General features: G+C 23.4%; 1 long non-coding RNA gene across 1 annotated transcript; it reads right to left on the bottom strand.

The window, feature by feature from the left end:
• Nucleotides 1-287: 287 nt before the first annotated feature.
• LOC116403271 lies at nucleotides 288-1,564 on the bottom strand. Its single transcript, XR_004215962.1, has 2 exons — nucleotides 1,435-1,564; nucleotides 288-608 (listed from the first exon to the last, which is right to left on the bottom strand). It is a non-coding gene; the product is annotated as an uncharacterized LOC116403271 (long non-coding RNA).
• Nucleotides 1,565-7,854: the final 6,290 nt, after the last annotated feature.

The raw sequence follows: 7,854 nt of genomic DNA, 5'->3' as shown, positions 1-7,854 counted from the left end.
AGAGGCAATGGATTTCCTCAAATCATAAATGAGAAACTTCCTCACCAACCAATCATATTATAGTGTGTGTGTGTATATATATTAATATTCAGAAGAAAAAAAAAACCTATTTATTAAGTATTTCTTTCAAAAAAAATAATTCTTTTTATAAATGGTATCTTTTTTGAAAACTTGTACTGCACCAAATTAGCTGATATTGATGTGCTTTGGACTCATCCCTTTACTTCTTTTTTCACTTTAAAACTACAACATGAAAAATAGAAAAGAATGAAATGAGAAAGAGGGGATTAAATAGAACACAATGATTATAGTTGGCATTAATTATTCAGTGTATTTTGGTTTAGGGTTTGTCAATTCCCACAGATTATCTCACCAATCATTTCTATCTAATCTGATTTTTCTTTTTCAAAAGTCAATTTTTAAGTATTAAAGAAAAGAAAATGACAGATCCCATGCATGCCAACCCACCTTTCTCCTCCTCCACCGGCGCCGACGCCGATGGTCTCTTAACCGATCATACCTTCATTAATTCCCATTCTGTCAAAAGGACAGATCTGCCTCTTAATTACAAAACTCATATTTATATTCCTTTTCTAACCTCACCCAACCTGCAATCCGAAAATTAATATATTAAATTTGATTTCATCCCCTCTTTAGATCAATTTATTATTTAAGATGGTAGCAAAGTTGTTTTGTGTTCAAGTTTTTTAATATAACCTTTCTTTGAAACACGAATACAAATGCTTTTTTTTTCTCCATTCCCACCTTTGGGTGGAAGAATGTATGATTGATTTTGTTAAGATGGAAATTTATAGAGAATGAATATATGCTAGAAGATTTCAATATTTTGAATGATCTACTAGAGAATTTTTATATATCCTCCTTCCCTTTGTATGGACTTATTCAATGAACCAGGCTTGCTAATTGCTCTCTCCATGTAAATATATGATGTCAAAATTTTAACCATTATGTTTCTTTAATGGTAAACTTGATTAATTAAATGAAGGAGAAGTGACTTGTAATTGGTAAAAGAGGATGGATAGAATCCTACACGTTGGATTTTAGAGGATTCAACTTTGCCTTGAGTCTCGTATCTTCTACATGTCTCTCTTAAAATAGTGTTTTAGATTCACATTCTTAGACATTGAGTTTTATCTCAAAACAATGAAAAAATTCACTCATCAATATCTTTTAAAGATTGTGAGATCTCTTGATTTTTCTTAACGTGTGATCCTCAAATATTGATGATAAAATATGGATGAAATGATTATAGATCTAGTTTTAATTAGAAAGAAGAAAGATATCTTCGAAAACAAGGGAAAATAAAATGAAGATTGTTGTGATGTCTAGTAATATAAGGACGAACTATGCATGATAGTTAAGTTAGACGTATTTGACAGAAGACTCAAATTAGATGGTGGAAGAACAATTTACCTTTTCTGACCTAGGGGGGTAGGGTTAAGATTGTGGGAGTTTTCCCTGGATGCCCTCTGAATATTGTATACAAAGCCTTCCCCCTTGGCCTTCAACTCCATTTGATCTCTCCCTATACATATATATATAAAAGAAGACCATAATGAATAGAGTTGCCCATCCAAATTTTGGTAACAGCTTAAGCATAGTTATTATCAAAAGAAAGTAAAAAAGAATAATTTAAATCTAAAAGTATGTCTATATATTTCAAACTCTTTTCTATTTTAATTATTATTGTATTTTAACAAATCTTAAATTTACTTAATTAAGGATAAATTTTATCAAAATTAGTTAAATAATAATAATAATTATTATAATTTTAAATGGGAGAAAATAGACGATAATTAGTGATAAAGCTGATGTTGAGAAAATAAATGAATGTTGTAGCAAAGTACATGGATCCGACTAAAAATAAGCATTCAAAAACCTTTGCAATTTTCTAAAAACTGTACGTTGTTTTTTTGTTTCCAAAATTTAACAAATACTTTTAAAAAATTAGGCAGAAATAGAGAAACTATAAATATACTTTCTTCCCATTTTATTTGATTATATTTTCACTATCTTATAATTTCTACTTCAAGAGCCATACATAATTTCATTTTTGGCCTTTTTTGGATTCAATTTTCAACTTTCATCATTTATTTCTTTATATATATTTCTTAATTTGTTTTTTTTATTAATTTTTTATACTTTATATGTTTAATATTTCTTAATTTATTTTCTTCCTTTCTTTATTAATCTTTCATATATATACGTTTAATATTTTTAAATTTTCTTTTTATTTTTTCTTCTCCCAATTTTTCCCAGTTATATGTTAATTTAATTTTCAATTTTCAATTTTCATTATATTTAGATTAACGTATTTTTTAAAAAAATCAAATTTTAGATACGATTTTAAAATTGTTTTCTGTTTAGCTGTGTTTATTTTATATTTTATATTGATTAAGTTTTTTTAATATTTACCATTCATATAACAATTTAAGAAAAGTTGATAGAGTCAATTATTTTTTCATAAATTTCATATTTGTCCTTGCACAACGATTTTTGAATTATTCTTTGCACGACATTTTTGAGTTATTCTTCTCCTCCTCTATAATTTACTATTTTCTTCTATCTATTATTAATTTCTTCATATTATTACTTTTTTTCCTCATATTTCCATTTGCAATTTCTTAATTTTCTCTTTCGAAAATTTCATCCATCTTTTTCATCTCTCATATTCTTTTTTACTTCTTGGTATAAGATCTAAACAATGTTGGTACAAGATCTAAACGATCATGTACTAATATCTAAATGATTAATTATCTATCCCAAATAAACAGAGATAAATCACTCTCATTAATAGATTGTTTAGCTTTGGTACAAAGATTGTTTAGATTCGACACAAGATCGTTTAGAATTTGGTACAAGATCATCGTTTAAGTTGTTTACAATGGTACAAGATCGTTTATATTTGATACATGATTGTTTAGATTGGGTACAACTTATAAGATCATTTAGATTAGGTACAAAGTACAAAATTATTTTTCATGCGTGTGACTGATTAATCATGGGGTATTTTTGTTATTTCAGGTTGTGGACTTGTGGACTTTTTTCTTTTTTTTAAAATTCTTCTATAGCGTGTGAAAATTTTCCTCCTTCGTTCTATTTTTGGAAAAACCCTTTTTATATTTATATGTATAATTTAATTTTGAACTTTAAATTGTTCAATATTTAAATTTATATATTATTTTGATCTTTTAAATTTAAACGGTGAATATATTTATTTAAATATTTTCTAAATTTTAAATCTCAAATTTCAAATGTTGCAGTAGGCATGTACATATGTTATTTTAAATTTGAATTTATTATTTTTATTATCATTTAAATTAGTTCGAATTTTACATTATATAATTTTTTTTCTAAAATATTTAGGTTATCTTTAATATTTTACAACTATATTGAGCCAGATTTAAATCAATATCACTTAAGAAAAATGAACTAAACAAAAAATAATACTTCAAATCAAATTTTAACCGTACATGATTAAATAAAAATTATTTTATTTTAGTTATTAATTTTGCAACGAGATTTATGTGTATTTGATAACATTCAAGTTTTATAATTATATTTTTAGAGTTTTTTCAAAAATAGAAAAAAAAAGTTGACAAACTATATTTATTATACTTATATTTTTTTTGTGAAGGGTAAATATTTTGTGAAATGTTCTAATCATAATTTCCTTTTTTTTCTCATATTTTAATGAATTCTATAAATTTATATTTTTTTACATAATTAAATTATATTTAAACTAAGAAAAGCAAAAGTATTAAAAAAATAACACAAGAAACAAGGAACAATAAATGATTATCAAACAAATGTATGTTTGTTTGTTTTTTCAAAATACAGAAAACAGAAATAGTTATCAAATATGGTCATATTTCGTGTTCTAAAAAAAAAGTTAGAAACAAAGAACGAGAATTAGAGAACACGAAACAAACTATCCGTTTTTAAGAAATAAGGTCGAAATATTTTCAAATTTGTTTAAATTGGTTCAGTATCAGTTAGAATACTCTTGAAATATTTACAAGTTCCAATAAAATATTAATTAGACATTCATTACCAACAAACTGTAAACATTTTGAGACATTTTTAAAAGAGTTAGTTTTCAAATATAACATAATAAACTAAAATATTTATAAATATAATAAAATTTTAGAATCTATAAAAAAAAATACCTATAGATATTTATCATAATTATCATTCATAAATTCTAAAAAAATATTTGAAATAATTTTTCTTCTTAAATAAATACATATATATATATATATATATTAAATTCACAAATTAAAAGGAAGTTTAATCTATAAATTTTTAAACTTTAACATGTTTTTAATATACTTTTAAATTTTATACGTAACACATCATTAAAATCTCGTTCGATAACATTTTTCTTTAACGTTTTTTCTCTCCATTGTCATACTATATATGTTTTTTTATACTTTTTTCCGTTGACAAAGTTTTAAATTATTAGTCAAATTCTAAAAAACGAAAATAAAATTTTGAATACTACAATTGTTGTTTGATAAATACTTGTTTTCTCTTCATTTCATACTATAATTTTTAAGTTGATTGAATAATCACTTGTCACTTCTTATTCTAAATCAAAACTACATCTTGTTTGGTAATTTTGATAATGGTTTTTTTTATAAAAAAATTAAATACATTTTGATCTCAATTTCTTACCACATTAGTTGTCATCTTTCTTAAGTAAAATTACTTAAAATGTATATTAATTTATTTTTTTATTTTTATACAAATATTTACCATTTTCAACAAATTTATAAATTATAGAGCTACACATATTAGACATAAAATTAAAAATTCATTATATATACTTTTACTTTTATACTTAAAAAACTTGTTTTATGAAATTTCATAAATATATTAGTTTACCCTCTCCATTTATGTTTCATTTGACATAAATACCAAATAACTTATAATTTTACTAGTAAAATTCTTAAACGAGTTAATTTAGATTTTGAATTAAAATTTCTTTTGAAAAGTGTATTTATATTTATCTAATAATCCTTCATAGTGTTGATTTTATGTTTCACGACACATCTAAAAATTAACTGAATTAGTGAATTAGTGACTTTAAAACGATTTGAATTGATTAACTTATAACTATAGTTTAGAAATTTAATGGTTATCATTATTATATATAAATCTAAAAGAAATGAATAAATTGATATCTAGAACTTGATAAATTGAAACTTTTATATAAAAAATATAAAATTTAAATTGAAATAGATACAGAGATCCGATAAAGTGAAATGTATCCTAAACTTAAAAGTTAAGTTTAAAGTTTTTTTTGTGTGTGTGTATGTGTGGGTGTTGAAAGAGAATGATATTAAAATGTAAATAAGGACAAAAGAAGGAAATAAGTTAGCAATTAAAGATGGCGTAGAAGAAAAGTTGATGATTGAAGTAATTCCATTGTTGTGCATTTCCCAAGATGGATCCAATATTACAAAGTCATCAAAATAAACTCAACAATAAGTCTTCCAATTTTTTATTTTTTTACTTTGGAATTGGAATTAATCCAAACTTTGAAAATAGACTTAGTCAAATTAATTGTATAATTAATTAATTAAATATGATTAGCTTTTATTGCTTCCTCCACGCATCCATTAATTTTCATTATTTTTTTGGCTGTTTCTCTCACTTTCCTGTGACACACACACACACACCCATCACCAATCTCTCTCTCTCTCATCAATAATATAAAATCAATAAAATATTGATCCCAAAACCCTAATTTTGAATTTCAAACTTTCCATAGTTTTTCTTACTTTATTCATTCATTTTTTATCATGATCTACATGCTATATATTTTCTATTGTTTCAATTATCATTTAACTTCTTTCAGAGAAATAGTATTTGATTCTTTCCAATGCAATAATTAATATTACGATTATATAATCATTTAATAATAATTGTGTATAATACACATCCATATTCATACATATATATATATATATACTCATTTGCGATATTGTTTGGTTTGAACCCGTCGTAGACAATATACCAAAAACAGAGTAAAAAAAAAGACACTCAAATGATGTGAGAAAAAAAAATTATGATTGATCATTGAAAAAAAAATCTCTGATTTTAGATGATTTTCAATTTGATCATCAATACTTTTCAACCATGTCAATTTTAATGTTAATTAATTGTCAAATTCTTTCTAAAAAGAAAACCTGTTATCTTTATTCCTAACAAAAAAAAGAATTAATGTCTCTTTGAGTACTTATTGCTTTACTAATATATATTTGGATATATATGAGCATATAACAATTTAAATGTGATAAATTAAACCTGATATTAAATTTTTATTGATATTTTCACAACTTCTTGACTTCGACAACAATATGAGCAATAAATTGACGTTTACATTATATTGTAAATGAAATTTGATGGAACATAAAAAAAAATAGGTAGCGAGTGTTGTTTTTTTTTTTTTTTTTAATATAATCTAATTACATATAATAAACATTGAATTTTTTAAAAAAGTATAAAATGGTTAAGTCTCAATTAAACTTTTTTATTTTTAAAATAAATTTTAAAAAATATTCATCAATCGTTTCATCTCCATATTTTTATTATCACTATTCCCTTTTTAGAATTTAGTTACATCTTATTCATGCAATTATAAACATATTATTTAATGACAGTTTATTAATTTTAAAATAGATATATTTGTATATTATTTTAATTTCAATAGGTTATAATCTTGTTTTAGTTCTTAAAAAATAGTTACACAATGTAATCTTGTGTTAAGTTCTTACAAAATAGGAAACAAAAAACGGTAAATAGAAAACATAGCGTTACTAAATGGGTGTTAAGTACATTAATTGAATTAATGAGGTTAAAATATCCCATCAATATTATTCATATACCCACTATGTTATTATCAATTCTTTTTTTAATATCAACCTCATTGACAATATTATATAAAGATTAAAAAAATAATGGATAAAATGTGATCGTCACATGTAGTTGACTGATTTGAATAATTACAATAAATAATTTAAAAATATCTCAATTGTATTTTTGTTTTAAACTATAAATAAATATTGTATATAACAAGTATGTGTACTAATTTTTTTTTTTTATCACATATATGAATGTTTTATGTTAACTATTGTAGGATTTAATGAAGGCTCATTAATTAGGTATAATATTACACAAAGTGAGATTTTTGTGGCAATGGGAAAAGATATATTATTAATCTTTTTTTGGAAGAATCTCTCTTTCTCCTTCATTGTAGCCAAGTCCATGTGATACATCCAACTAAGTTATATCCCAATGTTTAATTAATTAGGGAAAGTTGTAATTAATTAATTATCAACAACTATAATCTATATGTTTAACTGGTTATATAATTACCTTAACTTGGGCTTGGTCTTCTCTTAGGATAGTTAAGGTTATTGAATGTGCCTTAAAGTCTCCTTTTTTTAACATAAAACTCTTAACCCTATTAGTATATTTCTTAATTATTTCAATTAAACTAATAGTTTACTTGTAACATTAATTTAGTCCAAAAAGTATACAATTTTCCTCCTAATTAAGGTCTATTATTATACAAGAACATTAGTTTAAGAAATTTTCTTCTCAATGAGAGAGACAACTTTGTCTCTAAAACGTGTTACAGGATTAATGGTGCATATAAGAAAAATTATCTTGTTCTTGAATAATATTTACAAGTTGTGTAGTTTTTTTTTTTTTTTTTTTTTTTACTTATGAGAACTTTCTTAATTATCCTTTGAATTGTATTATAATATGTTAATCTGACCAAAAAATTAAACCAATTTTATCTAATTGAACCATATAATAAAA

Source organism: Cucumis sativus, chromosome 1 (genome assembly GCF_000004075.3).
Source record: "Cucumis sativus cultivar 9930 chromosome 1, Cucumber_9930_V3, whole genome shotgun sequence".
Classification (NCBI taxonomy): Eukaryota; Viridiplantae; Streptophyta; class Magnoliopsida; order Cucurbitales; family Cucurbitaceae; genus Cucumis; species Cucumis sativus.
Note: the sequence above shows the minus strand (reverse complement) of the source record. Positions and strands in the feature narration are given on the sequence as shown.